Source organism: Phyllostomus hastatus, unplaced genomic scaffold (assembly GCF_019186645.2).
Source record: "Phyllostomus hastatus isolate PE091 unplaced genomic scaffold, TTU_PhHast_1.1 phas_contig_159, whole genome shotgun sequence".
Classification (NCBI taxonomy): domain Eukaryota; kingdom Metazoa; phylum Chordata; class Mammalia; order Chiroptera; family Phyllostomidae; genus Phyllostomus; species Phyllostomus hastatus.
In genome coordinates this window covers 39567180-39585586 of record NW_025333640.1, presented here as the reverse complement: position 1 = coordinate 39585586, position 18407 = coordinate 39567180, and positions in this window count along the sequence as shown.

Below are 18407 nucleotides of genomic sequence, written 5' to 3'. Positions count from 1 at the left end.
GCTTGCAGTGGACTCCGGCGCTGCCCGTCCGTCCATGAGGAGGAGGCACGAGGAGGAAGGAGGGACCGGAAAACAGAAATTCTCCGGATCCCCCTTTGTGTACAAAGTGGTCAAGGATTACGGTCACATGGCCTCTGCTTCCTGGGTGTCCCTGTCTGTCCCTCTCTCTGTGGTAGCAGGGAAGATGTCTAACTCCCCGAGAACGCTGGGACTGTCTCAGTTTATTGCTGAGAGCTCTACTCCATGCCCTGGAGGCAGGTGGAATGCGACAGGGACGGACCGCTCTGTGCCCAGGTCTCCCAGGCCACCGCGGGGCACAGCATCTGGTTCTCCCGAAGGGCCCGAGGAAGAGGAGGGAGGCTGCGCACTGATACGGTGACCTTACTCGGGAGGGTGACCACCACGCCGGCCACCACACAGGGTCAAAGGCATCAGGGGAGCATGCGGATTGTTTCTAGAACCGTCTGAACACAGTAAGAAATAGTTAATTTTCTTCTGCCTTCTTCATTCGTTTTACCAAGAAGAGAAAGAGAATTTGGGCCTTTGCGCTTACTGGGTAGTAAATGGCAGACAAATCCCAGCCCAGGGAGCGATTCCGTTTTCATTTCCCAGGTCCGACACCACGGAGCGGCGTGGCCTCCTTCCCGCCCCAGCGCACGAGAGCACCCCGGGGAGGCCCCCTGTCCAAGTTCTCCGCGGAACACCTCATTCGTCACGAGCAACACCTATGGAAGCGCCAACGATTCTTAGAATTTCTCTACAAAATCACTCATCTCGGAATTGCCATTTTTGACATTCAAATACATTTCCAGGAACCCAAATTCCAGGCCGATATTAAATCCCTGCGATCTGATTCCTTCAGCTCCCCGGGAAGAACCGTTCTCACTTTCTCCGCCTCATTTTGGGGGGCGGTCCAGGAACGGTGCTCGCTTCCGGTGGCCCAGACTTCAGGCAGGCGAGGTGGGTGACGACACAAGTCCCAGGCCGCGAAGGCACGCTTCAGGAGCACTGAGCAGTTTAGAACGGATAGGGCGCATTAAAGCAGTTCGTTGTGTGTGCTTCATACCAGCCCTCTCCGAGAGATCGGTCCATTGGTGTGACGGAGAGATTGAAGCACAGGAGGTTGACAGGCTAGCAAGCACGCTGGGGCGGGTTCTAGAACCTGCCCCGCCGAGGACGCTGGCCAGCTTTTCAGCTCCCGGCGGGACACGTGCAGATTGGACGTTGCCAGCGAGGCAGGCCAGAGTCAGAGGGAAACCCAAGGAAAACATCCTTAAATCGTGCTGCTGGCTGCCGTGGCCGCCACGGGCTTCGCTCCGTGGTTTAAGGAGTGCATCCTCCCCCGCTATAGATTCAAGTTTATGTATTTAAAGTTGGACTTCGGGACTTACACTTGAGAGAGTATCCCAGAAACAGAAAACTCACACTTACAGTCTGAAAGGAGTCTCCTAACCATCCTTCCACAGAGAACTCACGCTCCACCTGATGCTGTTGTTCTGTCGGACCCGAACGTGGCCGGGACCAGGGTGGGAAGAGGGTGACGGAACACTTCTGCTGTGCCGAAAGGAGCGACCCCACGCGTGCTGACACAGAACACTGCCGCGCACCCAACAGAAAGTCGACGGGAAACTTGGAAAGGCACAGAAGACGCGACCAGGCCGATGCGTGCCGTCTCGGGGACTCCCCGGCTCCACCGGACTGAGGGCCAGCTCACAGCCCGTCGTCCATCGGACGTAAAAATGCACTGTCCAGGGGAACTGACAACCGCAAGAGTCAATCACCCCATAAGACAGTGACCAGGTCAGCATCTGATCTAGCAACATTTCCCTCACATTTCTTTTAAAAATTTCAGACAGCTAGTGCATAAATGTCCTCTGAACGAATTATAGCATTTTACCAGTGCTTCATGTATTAATGAGTTAAATAATATCTTTGATACGCATCTACATTATATTTGCCTGGTAGTATAACTTTAATTTGTTTCATAATTATTATTGTATGTTTAAAATAATAATAATCACAGACAACAAAGCGACCAGCGTGTGAACTTAGTGCAAAATTGACGCTTTGGAATGGAGGGGGGGCCTGCAGGGTCCCCCCTTCTGTTTTCCTCAGGTCTCGCTGATGCTCCTGAGGCACCACAGCAGGAGAAACCCACACCCCCCTGCTGCCCCCTCCATCCTCAGGCCAAATAAACCGCTGAGCGCTGAGGGCCCCCCCCGCCCCCGCACCTCACCCACGCCCCGCAGGCCCGGGCCACCACCGCCTCTGCGCAAGCACAGTGCACGTCGGACCCCTAACTGGTCCCCTCATCTTCTTCCATTCCCGTGTCCCTCCATCTGTCCATCCCGCAATAGAAGCCAGAGTGCTGCCGCGCACACACTTACCTGGGTACGGCGCCTTGTGGTTAAACACTTCCTCGGCTTCTAGGGCCCGTACCGTAACATAAACCCCCAATGAAGGGTCCAGCACAAAGTAATGCAGCCAGAATAACGTGGGTTTTTCTTTTTCTTTTAAAAAATCACAGCCCTGGCTGGCGTAGCTCAGTGGATTGAGCGTGGGCTGTGAACCAAAGTGTTGCAGGTTCGATTCCCAGTCAGGGCATATGCCTGGGTTGCAGGCCACGGCCCCCAGCAACTGCACTGCACATTGATGTTTCTCTCTCTCTCTCTCTATCTCCCTCCCTTCCCTCTCTAAAAAATAAATAAATAAAATCTTTTTTTTAAAATCACCCTTACTATTTAAAAATAAAACCACCAGCTCCTTCCTTCAGATACAGGTAGAAGATACTTCCTTGTGAAAATCTTTGAGGAAATCAAAGTTAAAACAAACATTAAACCAGCCAACAAACAAATCCCCTTTCCAGCTCAGGATCGAATACTCTCTTAAGTCATCCCCCGTTTGGTTCAGCTTTCTGGACCTGAGTCCTGGGAGGTTCTGCGGTTCGTGCGCATGAGGTGGCGCCCCGAGAGGCTGCCGGGACTCGGGAGAAGGCAGGTACTCGGCTCTGCAACCCGGTCCCTTGCCGGAAATTAGGCCCTTGGCTCCCACGCAGGAAGCGAAACGCTGTGTTTTCATCTGCTCACTGTCGGCACCCAAATTCTGAGCCACACACGGGAGAGAGACACCGTTCTGACTTCTGTGCAGAACAGAGAGCTGTTCTGAAATGCTGCAGGAAAGATGCCCGCCCGGCTCCTAGAGAGGAGGCGGTGGCTGTGTCCCAGGAGGTCCCGTCCCTTTTCGGGGTGGCCCACGAGAGGCTGGACGTTTGACCAGACAGCTTTGTGCCTACAGCCGGATAAACAGGGCATCCCAGCACCATCTCCGCTTCCCCCGCCCTTCTCAGGCAGCGGGGGCTGCCCTGTGCATGCGGCCCCTCTGGGGGTCTGTTTTCTGCTAAGCCTGACATCCTGGATTCTTCCCTTCCGTCACCTGTAGCCTGTCACTGTGTCAGAGGGAAGAGAGCGCAGCAGACAGGTGGGACCTTTCCTGGCTGTCACTCGAGGCCCGTCCCCCGAATCGGGGCTGCCCCTGATCCCACAGACTTCCAGGCTCCCTTTGAAAGTCGTCACGACACTGACTTGAGGCCGTCTCTAAGCTGCCGTGACCCAGGCTGGCACTCGGACCCTGCTGCTTTTTTTCTTACTCTGTTTGCGTGACACTACCCACCCCTCGCTGCCTTCAAATTATGTTTTCTCCATAAAACTATTTTTCCGTGGGGCATGGGGTGAACTGGCACTCAGCAGCGCCTTGCTTCCTCCTGGGCCCCCTCCTCACTCCTCCCTCGCTGGGGCGCCGGCGACTGGGGGCTCAGCACAAGTCACTCTGGGCTTCGGAGGGAGACAGGCCGAGGCCTTCTGCCCCCGGTCGGCCCCTCTTCCGGAGGCACAGCTTGAGCCCAGACTGGTCTCCCCTGGAGGTGCCGAGTCCTGTCGCTTACTTTGTTTCTGGAGGGACTCGGGGACGGTAGGAACTGTGGCATGACCATGACCTTGACCCCGGACCTCAGCCAAGGGAGTGTGCCTTTTAATTTTTCAGCTGTGGTGAAACACACAGCACACTGAGCATCCGGCCCACCTCTGAGTGTGCAGGTCGGGCGTGGCGAGCGCACTCCCACTGCAGCACAGCCGGCCGCCAGGGCCTTTGCACCTTGCACACCCGACTCGGTGCCCACGGCGTAAACGGCACCTCGCCCCCCCGACACCCGTGGACGCCTCCACGGGAAGACTTGGCGCCGAGTGGAGCCGCGCTCGGCCTCACCGACTTGTGCTGAGACTGTTGGACGGAGGCGCCCAGAGGAAGCACGTGTGACCTCCCTGTTTAACCAGCCCCCACGCTCCGCGGGCCGGCTCCGGGGGCAGGTTGGGTGGGTCACGCTTCCGGAAAGGTGAGTTACGGCAGAACAGAGAGCAGCCAAACTAACGGAAGTTGCCGCTGACTCTTGAATCCTAAACCGACTTTTAAAGTCCTGCTCTGAGGGAATGGCTTCGAAGAGAAGGTTTTCACGTGTGGAAAGCCCGGGTGTGCGAACGGACAGCTGGTGCCCCAGTGACCTGAGCACAGACAATGACCGGAACCGGAACGGTCACCGTTCACGGAAGGGCTGCTGGCTCCAGCCGGGGAGGGGACTCGGGCACAGCCGGGGCTGCTCCGGGAAGACAGGCGGGTTGTCCTTACCTCCGGCCACAGGCCCCCCACCCTATGAGCGAGCGGCGGTTGTCCCGGCGCCGCAGGGGCGTGCGTTGGGACACACGCTGCCCGGCCGGCCCGGCACAACCAGGGGCTGTGGGACTATGGGCGGCCATCCTCGCCCACGCACGTGAATTCGCTCTGGAGCGACTGCGAGAGAACTTGCAACATTACTAATAACCTCTTCCTGGGTTAGAAAGACGTCTCATCCATCTTTTCCCCCAGCGCAGGCCCACAGATGGAGTTACAGTCCGCGCCCTGGGCTTGGAGTGGGGGCCTCGCTCCCGCAGGCGCCCCTCCCTGTCTCTCGGAGGGGCCCCTCTGTCCCTCATTCGGGAGGGGCTCTGGAAGTCGCAAGCCCTCACGCGGCAAACCCAAGGCGTTTGTGCGTGTCTCGTCATTACGAGGAAGGCGCCCACACAAGGGGCGGTGGCTGAGGAGGGCCCAGGTCACGGGAGCCAGAGGGGGTCCGTGAGGGGTCCTCGTCACCGACCCTCGTCACTGCTGGCAGATCCCTCCAGCGGAATTAAATAGTTCGGGCAGGGCCGGCTGGGGGATGTGGGAGTCCAAACAAAACAGGCGCCAGACCGACGGCCACAGCCGAACTGCGGGGTCCCACACCCTCCTCCGCCCGGGCACCCGGGCTGCAGGAGCTCAGAAGCAGGGCCTGGGTCTGCCGACTTCAAGCCGCTGAGGGACCAGGGAACGGACCTGGGCCATCTGGGGCGTTGCCTGAATGGCTCTTCAGTGTTTGTCGGCGGGACCCGGGGCGGGGACGACCAGCCCGGTGACCCAGTAGACCCCACTCCCCGGGTGGCAGAGCAGGGCTCGGACGACTGGACATGGTGTCCAGACATGATGGTGTATTGATGAAGCTCTTCTCTTTGTTGGCAGTTCTAGGGGTCAACCGAGTGCGGTGACAACAGTAAGAGAAACCGCAAAGGAAGGGCACACGGGACAGCGCCGAGAGCAGAAAAGCCGCCGGGTCGCCTGGCCGACAAGGGAAGCTGCCCGCTTGGCATCGTCAGCAGCTGGACCCAGAGCTTCTCCGGCTGACCGCCTTGCTCCGAACACTTCTGTCTCCGGAGGACTCTGAAGAACTCGTGGTTTACGGCCTCTTGAAGGAATAGACGCCCGATGGTCCCAGGGAAGATGACTTGTGGGGTCTACATTAGGAAGCCTGAATCCCAGCATCGGCGCCTGGGTGCTCGGGTCGACACCACTGTGAGCGCCAGCGGATCAGACCCGGGAGGCAGCCTCCCTCTGGCAGATGGGGTCTCCTGGTGTCTGACGCCCTGAGCAGGGTGCTCGGGGGCAGCTGCCGAGTCGACGGGAGACAGACTGAACAGGCTCCCACAGCGGCCTGGGCTACAGGAGCCGGCCCCGGGGGCTGACGGCAAAGTCCCAGCTGCGTGGGGTGGTGGGTGGCCTCTTACTAATTAATTCATGAGGCGCAAGCCGACAGAGGCCCCATGTAGCTGACTTCGTCGTCGTTAAAGCTGACGGACCACGGAAGGCCAAGGGAGGCCGGTGTCTTGGGAACCCACGCCAGTCATTGCACAGTATCGTTCACTGGCTCCGCTTTCCCTGAAGATGGAGGCCGGAGTCTTGGTCCCTAAAAGCCAAGGCTCTGCAGAGTTCAGGGATAAGGGTCTCGGTGAAGGGCGTGACCTCTCGCTGGGGCGATGGGGCAGATTTTCCCGTCGTGGAAATTAAAGTATCGGACAAACTCTCAGGCCATCAGTCTGCTTCCTCAGCAACGGAGCGCCAGAGCACCCCGAGGACCGACAGACCGACCGGCAGACGGGCACCGCCCACTTGTGGGGGGCGGGGTCGGAGGCCTTCAGAGGGAGCTGAGGCCTCGACCCCGCCCACGTCCCGTTGCTGGATGGGGTCCAAGGCGTGCCCTGGAAACATCCCTGGAAAAACTCTTAAACACCCGGCCAACGGTGCTTCAATGCCATGGCCAGTTTAGGCGTGTTATTACGGGTTAAGTGATGAAACACTCGTCCCAAAGTCCACCAGACCGCCCGCCTGAGCAGGTGAACACGACCGGTATCTTCGGCGGCGTCTTCTCTCGGACTCAGGGCGTGCGGTTGGGAATGATCCTTAAATCCCTCCAAGTCCCTTCCTCTTTGAGTGGCAGGTTGTGCAGCAATAATTTCAGTTCGATGTAGATAAGTTACCTAACACAAACCCTGACAATCAACCCGCTCATGAGAAGTCAAGATCCGCGGCTGAGCGCCTGAAACCCCCGTGCGCCAGCCCAGGACGTCGCAGGTTTTCTGGCGCGGGTTCGACGTAGCACAATAATGCACGCTCGATGCAGTGTGACCGCTCCACAGGCTCCGCTCATCGTCCGCCTCCGTGCCAACATATCCCAGTGTCACTGAGCAAATTCCCTGTCCACATCCGCCCAATCCCTGCCCGCCCACGCCCCTGACGGCCACGCCCCTGACGGCCACGCCCCTGACAGCCACGCCCCTGACAGCTACGCCCCTGACAGCCACGCCCATGACAGCCACGCCCCTGACAGCCACGCCCCTGACAGACATGTCTCTGATAGCCACGCCCCTGACAGCCACGCCTCTGGCAGCCACGCCCATGACAGCCACGCCCATGACAGCCACGCCCCCGACAGCCACGCCTCTGACAGCCACGCCCATGACAGCCACGCCCCCTGACAGCCACGCCCCTGACAGACATGTCTCTGATAGCCACGCCCCTGACAGCCACGCCTCTGGCAGCCACGCCCATGACAGCCATGCCCATGACAGCCACGCCCCCTGACAGCCACGCCCCTGACAGCCAGTGGACAGCCGACCTCGCCTACCCCTGCCACCTTCTTGCACGTGCGCAGGACCCAGCGGCCGCCCCCTGGCCAGGGAGGCCGCCGGGCCCTGCTGCACAGCCTGTGGCTCGCTCTCCCTCTGGAGCGCGCAGGGAGGGAGGGGCTCTGCGTCTGCGCCAGCTCCTGCTGGGTGGCCCCTCTGCCTTGAGCTCCCGCTAGCCGCGGTCCCATTCCACCCGGGCCCCCTTGTAATTTCACGCCGTTGTTATAAGTGACGCCTGCTCCTGGCGGCACCTGGGGAGGAAGGCCTGGCCAGGGCTTGGTCCCCGAAAGAAAGTGTGGTCTCTGCGGAGACCTGCCGTGTCTTAAAGTGCAGCTCATCGGGAAACCGATGCACGGGCCCACCTCTGGTTTTAACGTTTTTACTGCGGATCGTAAGTACGGTTTCTGAAGCCACGCTCCACGTCAGGGCTTTGAATGGCCTGGTACCACGGGTTGGGGATGCGTAGAGGAATGGAAGCTCAGGCTCTTGGTCACTTTTACCGTGTAAATCCGAAGCGTGTGTGTGTGTGTGTGTGTGTGTGTGGAGTTCCGATCTTCGAAAGTACTCCAGAAGAGTCAGTGTGGCTGTCGGGCCAGACTTCATAACGAAGTCTGACATTGAACAGCGGGGCCGAGACCAGGAAGACATTGCAGAGGAAGGGCTTTTGAGTGGGAATCAGGCCGCCTGCGGCCTGGCTTGGAGCCTGTCTGTTTCGCCGTCGACCGACTGCGTTGGGCGGGGCCAGCCGAGAGAGCCCTTCCGAGATTAATTGTCCACACGGTCTCCGTCCCTGCAGTGTTATGATTTGCTAGAAATGACTCGGTGCGGAGGGTGAGATGGCTCCCCTCCAGCTGCTGCCCTGCCACCGACCAGGCGCATTATCTGCTTCTTGTCATCGGAGCCCATCTGCTCCGAGTCACAGCCCTGCCACAGGCATGCCCCCCTTGCCCACGCTGCGAATGTCCGGGGTCACAGATTGCGTGTAATCAGCTAGGGCTGAAACGGCGGGACGTCACGTAAGCCTCTCGGCACGGGCGTGTGCCGCAGAAGCCCGTCACAGAAGCGCAGGCCGTGACAGGGAGCAGACCCAGCGGAGGGGCATTCGCCCTCTCCCACGAGCGGGCGTGTACAGTCGGCCGGAGGCCGAGCACGGCGTTTGGACAACACATTTAAACAGCCGGGTTGCCAGCCCCGGGTGCACAGGCTGTTACTAACACACACCTCTTCTCCCTCTGTCGAAGTGATGCATCCCCCTCGGTCACTTTCTGGCTCCGGCGAGGGGAAGTCGTGGAGCCTTTGCAGTCACAGAAGGCACGCGCTTTCCCAGCCCCCGGCACAGCTGTGTTTCCCGGGGACCCCACTCTGGTTTGCAAGTGGCCGCAGAGGAGACTTGAGAACAGCTCAAGCCGACAACAAGGAAAACACGGGAAGGCCAAGGTTTTCTTACCTGAAATCAGGGTTCGTCTCTGCGCCATTTCCTTTTCTGATCCTGGTGTTTGCACCAGCGTCAGGACCTTGGGTTTATTTACGGCCTGTCGGTGGACCCCGGCCCCGTGGGGAGCCTGGTACCAGGCTGCCCTGCGCACCGCACCGCAGTGGTGACAGTCAGCCCAGCGCAGCCCTGGAGGGGGTGGCTGCCTCCACTCCGCTCCGTGTGACCCAGCAACAGCCGGGCAGCAGCCCGCACGCGGGCCGGCCCTCGCAGGGAGTGGGCCTCTGCCCCAGAGGGAGGTCTGAAGGGTGGTCCCAGGACGTGCACTTTGCGGCTCTGCGTGTGGACCCGCAGCCAGCACTCAAGCGCCGCCGGGCAAGGGGAACGTGGGAAGAGGCAGCCGAGGTCAGAAAGAGTCACAGTTTTCAGCTGCGCCGCTGGGTCTGCCGCCCAGGCTCCGGCCAACCCAGGGAAGAAAGTCAACAGAACGGGGGCGGTCCCACACTCCGCGGTTTCTGGTGCCGAGATTCTAAATCCAGCAGAACGCTCACCCGACTCCCTTAACGTTTTTGACTGAACATCCGTAATATTTTCCTAAACGATAGTCTCTACCAAAACTCGAAGGTCACATATTAGATCGGGCAGAAGTAACGCCCTTCAGAGGCTGTGGTGTTCAGCAGCATCTTTTGTCCATCACAGACGAGGAGGAGATGCGCGTGTGGGTTTCTGAGTCCCGTTCACTCTGCTAAAACAACGCAGCTGCCAGAGGACCCCGGGGCAGTTTGCCCTGTGACAACCCTAAACGGTGGCCCGCAAGGGGGGACGAGCCAGACTGGTGAGAAAACCACGGGACAGGCCGGCTCTCCGCTCTTCCCACGAGGATGGTTAATCACAGGGGAACCAGCGGCTGTGCGCGGGGTTGCTCGGGAGTACTGGCCGTGTGGAACGACACCTTGTGGGGCGGGGGGTGGGGGGGGGCGCATTCAGAGTGAATGGGCTGGAAATGCTGGCGCTCCGAGCTCTCAGCAACCACGCACGCGGGGAGACACGGGGCCTCTGGTCTGCAGTGAGAACCTGGTCTGGTTCCCAGGCTTCCTGGCGGCAGATCCCGGGGACGGGCCGGCCCCAGGGCGATCGGTCCCTGGTCGAATGGGAGAATCGACTTTCCCGTAAACTGCCTGCCCCAGGTCAGGGCAGACAAGGGGACGGCCAGCCCGGGATCTCGTGAGCGGTCACCTGCTTCCCCCACTATCAAAGTAAACATTCTCTGGGCTCTCCAACTTACTAGAGGAAAGGATGATTCTTCTTTTTTTTTAAGATTTTGTTTATTTATTTTTAAAGAGGGAAAGGAGGGAGAGAGAGAGAGAGAAACACCAATGTGCGGTTGCTGGGAGCCGTAGCCTGCAACCCAGGCATGTACCCTGACTGGGAATCGAACCTGCGACACTTTGGTTTGCAGCCCGCGCTCCATCCACTGAGCTACGCCAGCCAGGGCAGGAAAGTATGATTCTTCAGTGCCGTTGTGTTTTTGTGCAGCTCGATCCATGCAGGATACTTCACGTGCAACTTTTTCTCAGCTTAAGGGGGCTCCTGTCTTTTTTTCTTCCTGCTCCCTTCCATGGGAAGTTTCTAATATTAGATAAACTACCTAAAACGTGCCCTGAGGAGTCAGCCCACCCACAGGAAGTCCAGACACACACAGCCCAGCGCCTGAAACCCCGCCGTGTCAGCCAAGGGCATCGCAGGTTTTCCCCAAAGGGCTCCACGTGGTGAAACAGTACGAAACCCAAAGGGAAAGAGAAGCTGTGTTCCGCTTTCGTGACTCCCGGCAACCCTGAGCTCGCATTACGACGTTTACTGTGTGTGTGAATAATGGGATGCACTTGACCCCTACTTGAATGTGCTGTTACACGCTGAACAGGAAAGACAGCCACTCCTGTTGAAGGAACGAGCTAGCTAGTTCGCCAGTAAGGAGTGTGGTGGGCGTGGCCCCCTCACTCACTCTGGGCCTTCCTCTCTTGGGGGCAGGCAGCAGCCCATGCGTGGCGAGGCTGTGCAGCCCTGCAGGGCTCCCCACTCAGGACAGTGGCCCTGGGAAGCGGGGGGAGGCCCAGTCTATGCATTGGAGCCAGACTTGGGTTCAAGGCTCGGGTTCGATGCAACTCATACAAGGTGACCAGCGCTGGAACATTTTCTTTGAACTCGCATTGGAGCAGTGTTATCTGGTCCCTGGAATCCTAGGTGCCCTGACCCCTGAGCAAAAGTCCACATCTCGGGGTGAGGCCTCTGGGGCGGAGACAGAGGCGGCCACAGACACAGCCTGGAAGCTTCCTGCTGTGCAAGAGAGAAGGCTGTTCTGACACCTGCCGCCTGGCGAGGCGACTGAATGAGCTCGGTGGCTGGAGGGGAGGGGCCTGTGGTGGGCTCTGCAGGAGGGGGCCCGGCAGGCCCAACCCCAGACACAGCAAAGGACAGCGGGGATTTGGGCCACAGGACAGGTGGGGACAGGGTCCAGGAGAATGCGGTGTCCTCGCTAAAGGGGCCCGGCAGCTTCTTGCGGAAGGCAGGCGGAGTGGGAAGAAATGACCTGGGGGTGGAGGGGATGCAGTTTGGTCAGATGTGGAGTTACCAGCTCGCCAAGGTGGGGGTCGTGGGGGTGCTGGCTGAACCCATGGGGCTGTGGCCCAGCGCGGCAGACACCGACAGTCGAGGCGGGGACGGTGAGCAGGGGCTGACGAGGGCTGGGCCACGGAGAGAAAGCTCGTGTGCCAGTGGTGCAGGTGGGGCGGGCGGGGCGCAGCCCAGCCCGGAACCTGAGGACGGTGTCCCGTATGCCCAGTGGAGGCGTCAGCGGCGCTCCTTCTGAGGGGCATGTCTAGGGGGGACCGGTGTTTGACTCAAAAATGAGATCAGCTCTCCTGGAATGGGGGCCACGCCAGCCAGTTCAATGGGAAAAGAAAAAGCCAGTTGCAGAACTGTGTATTTAGTATAATTCCATATTTGATCAAGGCGAATAATAACAAACACGAGTTCGTGCGCAGGGAAGCAGCACGGGAATGTAAACAGAATTGTTAAGGAGAGTTTCCTCTGGCGAAGGGAGTGAGAGTGCAGGTTCAAGGTTCATGTCATGTGTTCCACTAATGCAGTTTTTAAATTAAGTTTCCTTTAGGAATTAGGAGAAACTATTTCTGAAGTGGAGGAGGGCCACCAGGGCCCTGACCCCACTTCCCACGGTCCGGGAAAGAGTTCCCCCAAAGTGGCCGCGTCAGCTGACTCACGGCCTCCGGGGCCCCACCGGAGTCCTGTCACCCCTGCGCCTGCCCCACGCCAGGCACGCTGTTCTCTGTGACACACCCTGGGCACCCCGGGACTCGGGCCATGGCCGTGGGCACGACCCAATGCCAAGGACATAGGAGGAACGGATGTGGGAACAAAGGTGCAGTGAAGGGCACCAGAAAAGTATCAAGAGCAGGTTCTCAGTCTGCCAGCAAGCGAGAGTGCAGGTCCGACAAACTTTCAGAGTAAATGTGTGCCCCAGATTCCGTGGGGAGCATGGCCGGGGGGCCTTTCCCAGAGGCAGGGAGGGAGAACCATCCCACCTCTGGTTTGACCCTGAACCCTGGGCTGGACACTGGGCTGCACCTCTAAGTAGCTGTGTGACTGTGGGGACGTTACCTAACCTCTCTGATGTTTGGTTTCCTCATCGGTAACACGTGGGAAAGCACAGTGTCTCTCTCATAAGGTTGTCCCGTAACCCACATAAGGCCCCCATGTAGGACATGACCCCCAGCTCAGAGCCTGACCTCCTGACACATGATGAAGGCTCAGTAACCATCTGCTGTTCAAATAAAAAAAAAAGAACTGTGACGAAAGAACGGAAAACAGAAACAAAACCAGAAATAACCACTGACAACCCTTAACATGCTAAAACACAAAAGCATTAAACAAAGGTTTATTGGCATCTTATCACATGGGCACATCACAGCAAACTCTGTATGATAAGCCGGTACCAAGCACAGTTGTCGGGTGGAGTATGAGACACCATTAAAGTCGAAATTCTACGTGATCAGAGGAATTTGGCGATAGTATGTGAATTATTTCTCTTCTGTTTCTGCCCCTCCGTATTTGCCCACGCCAATGATAATTTGTTTATAAGTGTCCGGGCCAAGCGTTGGAAGTGTTTTAACTCCCCCACCTTTACCAGCCTGCCCTCCTGTGTTCTACTGCGGCAAAACCCTGCTTCCCTCCTGAGCACTAGGCTCACACCACGCGAGGGCAAGTGGGAAGCGCACCTTGGCGCCAGGTGCACCCACTTCGTGCCCACCTGGCGACCCCTGGGGTTTCATTGTTCTGTGGGTTCCACGTCTGCTCAGTGAGGACAACGCAATGTCTTCATTTCAGAGTCGTCAGGACTGGACGGCCGTGTTTCTCACGCCTGGCACTCAGGAGCTGACAAAAGTCATCAGTTCCTGACTTTTCCATAAAGAATCTCAGCGCTCCTCACCCTCCCCACTTTACAAATGAGGCCGCTCCAGTCACAGGAGTCACAGCCACCGACGGCCACTTCCTGGGTCTGCACTGCCCACCGCTGCCCTTGCTCGCATGGGCTTGTTGAACTCCAGCAGAGAAGACTCAGTGCCATCAAAGAGTATCCTTTTCCTCGTTCTGATGCAGGTGAGCCGCCAGCACGCTTTGAAAGGAGAGTGAGTGTCATGAGAGCTGCTGAGTAGTCTACGAACGCCCTGACGTCCCCGGAGACACTGACAACTGAAGTTCCGTCCTCGGTCCCAAGGTCTCCAGGGCAGAGCATGAGCGTTCTGTGTGCTTTGGCCCCTGGTGCCCTGGTCCCGGTCGGAGTATTTATCTGCACCGGACGCTCGGCCGGAACCGGCGCTGGGAGCGGCCAGGTTGGCTCAGCCCCCAGCCCCCGCCATTAGTCGACGAACTCGACAGAACACAGGTCACTTAAATGGGGACGCAGTGGTCCCTCCCTGCTTTCCCGTCTGTGTCATCTTTCCCCGTGCCTGAAGATCACCCCGGGCTACCCACGAGAGCCCGTGACCGCGTGCGCACTGGAAGAAAGCAACACCGGGAAACCTGTCACTTAGATGTTGGCCTCTTTGGCGGAGGAAAGTTCTTCCGTTCTGTTTACAAACAGACGCGGGCATTCCGTCCCACCCCGTGACGCAGTCGGCCGAGAGTCTGTGCCTCCTTTAAAAACGTGTTTTCTAAATGACATTTTAAAACTGGCTGAATTTGATCTGGTTGTGTAAGAACTGCACGTGTAGTCGGTGTTTGCCCTCCCTGGGCCACTGGCCTCCTTACCTGGCTTGGGGAGCGTTCTTGCCACACCCAGCAAGAGCCAGAAGCGTTCGGTGTTGCTACGGCGACCGCGGCTGCCGTGAACCCGAACACCCACGTTGGAAGCGGGCCGTGGCGGTGACGGGCGGCCCTGGGCTGTCCGAGAACCCCAGGGCAGCACACGCCCTGTCTGGCTGTCACTCTGAAGTGAGCCGGCCGCAGCCGGCTAATTCCAGCCCCGGGAGTCTGCGGGCGGCCGCGGGCGGGGCGGGGCAGACCCAGGGGCCGCCGGGACGTGTCTGTGGTTCCCGGGGGTAAGTGGCTGCTTCTAGAAACTGCCCGTGGACGGGGTGCGTGCGACTCTGCCGGCCTGCGTGAGGAAGGCGCTAACATACTCCTCTTATTTCAGAGGTCTGAGTCGTTTCACAGGAAGGGCTGAGACGGAACAGCCAAAGCTCTCACCCTACTACTGCTCACATACTTGATTCTGTTGATCACACACACTTCTTTCTCAGATGCAAACCCCTGTCGGAGTCATGACTGCAGATGGACCTTCTGAGGTCTTGTCAAGTACATACAACTTAAACAGCTGCGCATATGACCCTGTGCTGCCCTACTTATGTAACTTGGGAGAATTACACGAAGAACTAATTCCAGACAAGCCACGGGTGTTTGCTTATTTGCAAACTGGGGCCATGGGATGGGGGCGTCACTTGTGGCAGGTCACTTGCCCCAGAAGAGAGAGGCGGCAAACATTTGTAGTTGCCGCTCAAAAGCCGCCACCCCGGACGATGATTCCAGACTCCAGAACAAAGCCGCGCGTCCGTCCCGTCTCGGCTGTAAGAAGTTGTTTTTCTAGACGGTTCTGACCGGACCTCATCACCCACAGCTAGGACCCATCTGCTCTGACTTCCCTGTTTTACACCCCAGTCACGAAATAATCCTTCCAAAACCTGAAGTCTCGGGACACCCCATGTGCAAGGAGGCCCCCGTGTCCCCCACTCAAAGCCTCTATGTGCTCTCTCTCTCTCTAACAAGTCCCAAGAAACCCTCACATTTTCCTGAAAGTCCTTCCCCGAGGCCCACTGGGATGATGGCTAGTCCATCCATTTCCAGTTTTGATGGGTCTTTTCCTCGGACGACCCTCCCTGCACCAAGCTCCGCCCCCCACACGGTGGGGAAGCGGCCGCCCTCGTCCTCATCAGCGGCTGAGCAACGGAGTGGGCCGCGGGCCCCACCCAGGGCCCGGCGCTGGCCGACCTCGGAGCCGGTTATTTTTCTGTGGCGGCGACCAGTAGCCTCCTTCGAACAAATAGTTTAAAACGTCTTTGAGAGCAGCATAGGGAAGTTATGACAAGCCATTCTAGTTAACTCCCCCTTTAACCTCTGATGGCTGGGTTTGTCTCTCAAAGGTTGAGGAGGAGGAAGGTACGTGAGCAGAAATGAAGATTGGACCCAGACGCAGGTCTGCGTTCCGGGGAAACCGAGTGTCTATCACAATGTTAACAGACGGTGATTGGTTACGGTGACGTTTTCCAGGGTAGGGCCGCGTGCAGGACAGATTCCCAAAGCTTTGTGAAATCAAGCCGTGTTTGATCTCAAACGCCCCTTAGAGAAAGACGTGAGAGAAAACTAAACTTCTCCCCGTCTCCCCTCTGTGCCCCTCTTTCTTCCACGTTTCACCTTCGAACTAACAAAAAGCCCGAGTCCCAAACCACAGTCCAGTCTTCCGCCCTGCACTCTCTGGGGACAACACAGTGGTGAGTGTGTGCCCTGGTGCTGCCCAGGTCCCCCGGAGGAGCGCCCAGGACGGCCGAGGCCTGCCAGCGGTCACTCTGCTGGCCTGGGGACAGACCCCAAGGTGGTCCCAGCTGATCCCTCTTCTCCCGATGGCTCCGTATCAGAGGGAAGGCGGTGGTGGCAGGAGCTCCACATAACCCAGTTCTTCCAGTTCCGTGCTGGTTCTGTTTGCTCTGCGTGGGCGCCAGCCCCTGAGCAGAGGCAGAGGTACACTCGGGGTGACCTGTGGCGGCTTCCTGAAGTGAACGGGGAACCCAGAAATCTGGGGTCCAGTCTCACCAGGCCTCAGGTGCCCATGTCGGGAAGGAGGCGATGGCCTGGCCGGTCTCCGAGGGGGGCTGGTTCATACTGAATAAGACGCCGGGGGGCTGCGGGGTCGTCCGGTCCCCAGAGTTGTACCCGAAACTGTGTGTGCGTCTCAGGGAGGAGCCTGGGCCCCCCGCACTGTCAAGAACCATTCAGCATCTGTCCGACCCTGAAGGTCATCTGAGCGATGATTTCACTGCAGTCAGTTCATGTGGCTTTGCAGGTTCCGAAGTCATAGTTTTCTCAAATGCACCCTGAGTAGCAAACGCACAGGGCACTCACGTCTCTACAGCACTGTCCTTCGAGGCAGCGTCAGAGCTCATCCGGGCATCGATGACAAAGTCACCCAACCAGGAGAACCACCTGCTAGCATTTTTGTAGATTCTGAACAGTGTAACCTATTATTTAAGAAATACAAGGCTGCCATTGAAGCAGCTGACTAATGATCTTGCAGCCTCAGGTTGGTGTGTGTGCACACGCAAGGCTAGATTGGAATACTTTGTGTCTCTAAGAATAGCCGTACGGTTTTTATCTTACGAGTTTGGAGTGATCGGTTGAAGGTTATACACAGAATCTTAAGGAAATCCAAAAGTGGTCTTGAAGAACGAGTTGCTTTAAAATCGCCGATGGACGTTTATTTCCTTTTGGGAAATGATCCCCAAGCCACTCCCCCCACCCCTCCCCCCGAGAACTGGTGGTTTATACTCAGGCGAGGATGTTGGAGTCCGGGCAAACCCCCCACTTAATCTGTTTCAACTGTGAGAACTCTGTTTTCACTCCTCCGGCCTTCCACTGATTTTTGCGCCTGAAAAATGAAGATCATGAACTTGACCTGTGTGTGTTCAAACTGCTCCCCCTCCGTGATGCTCTGGAGGTCCCGACAGGGACTCCCAACCCCCCGCTGTGGGCTCAGACCCCCGGAGCTTGAAGGACACGAGATGGGGCTTCTTCACAGCTGCCGCTTCCCGGTTCCTTCGTGAACTAGCAACCCGCCTTCTCCCTTGTCCTCCGTTCACCTGAATGCCCCCCGAACCTGAACACAGTCGTGAACAAGGGAGACCTATTTTTATGGGGTTTTTTCTCTTTATGAGTGACAGTGCTTTCACAGTGTGTCTTTAGTTTTCCTATAATTTTTGAAAGCCGGATTTCCCCAGCGCACCTTGAAGGGGTTCTCGGATTCATCCAGGCTCCGTGGAAGCCGCGGTCGCAGGCAGCTCGCAAGTAAAGGCTCGGTGACCAGGGCGTGGCCTGGCCCCCGGGGTCTCTGAGTGTGGAGCCCCCGTCCCCTGCGGAAGCGGCAACAACCTGCTGTGGACTCGGCAGCTACTGCGCAGTAACACGCTTGTGAGCCATGGGAGAGGGCGGACCCTCCCCCCAACGGCACCACGCTGGTGAATCCGGAGCGAACCTCTCTGGGCTGGCATCAGTGTGAAAGGTTCAGTTTCAACCGACATTCTCCTGGGTCAGTCACCTGCCTGTTCTTGTAAAAGCTAGCCCAGATCTCACCACTGTTTTGGACAGACAGGCGTGACGTGCTCTGGCGTGGACTCGTAACCCTGATGAGCTGCGTGTTGCACTGTTATGGGGGACGTTCTCTCCCCAGTGGCCCCGGCACCTGTCGGGGTGGCACCGCGGCCCTGCCTGAGCCGTCGCAACCCGCACTCCGTGGGAGCACCACCTGCGCCCGCCCCGGGTGACGGGCGCAGCCGGCATGCGGGGGACAGTGGAGAGGTTAAGTCCCTGCCTATACCTGTCCCTGCCTCCAGTTCCAGAAACCCTTGCTGACCCGGAGTCCCAGACTTCTGCCAGGAGCAGTGTCTTCTGACGGGAGGTACGCTGGATGCCATCTCCCCCACGTGCGTCACCCCCGGTTCTGCAAAAAGGAAAGGGGGACGGCAGACAGGCCGTCCTGAAGTCACCTCGCTCCAGCAGCTGCAAGTCCTGGACTCTTCCGGTCCTGGCCCCGGCTCCGTGGTGACTCCGCACAGAGGGGACCTGCGGGGAACCACAGCCCCCCCCCGGGGACAGCCCTCCCCACAGAGCCT